Raw genomic sequence first — 376 nt, 5'->3', positions numbered from 1 at the left:
TGGGGATCCAGTTGGAATTGAGACTCCACTTGTCCTTACACTGGGCAAAGGCCTTGGGTATCGGTTTCAGGAGGTCACTAATTTAAGGGCATCTTCATGTGTGTGTGAGGAAAAAATGGAAGCATACATGTCCCTGGGCTCCCTTATGCAGGGATGGTATAGGACTTACAGGGACCTCAGTGAGTGGAGTCTAGAGATATGGAGAGAGAAAGAAAGACACAGTACAAATGACAGCCACGGAGAGAGAGGGAGGCAGAGAGACAAATGAGAGAGTCATGGAGAGATACTGAAAGAGACCTGCAAAGACATGGAGAGACAGAGATTCAGAGACATAGGAACAGAGACCTAGACTAGGCAAAGAGATAGATACAATCTG

Source organism: Galeopterus variegatus, unplaced genomic scaffold (genome assembly GCF_000696425.1).
Source record: "Galeopterus variegatus unplaced genomic scaffold, G_variegatus-3.0.2 Scaffold2717, whole genome shotgun sequence".
In the NCBI taxonomy this organism is placed as follows: domain Eukaryota; kingdom Metazoa; phylum Chordata; class Mammalia; order Dermoptera; family Cynocephalidae; genus Galeopterus; species Galeopterus variegatus.
The sequence above is the reverse complement of the archived record's forward strand: the minus strand, read 5'-3'. Positions refer to the sequence as shown.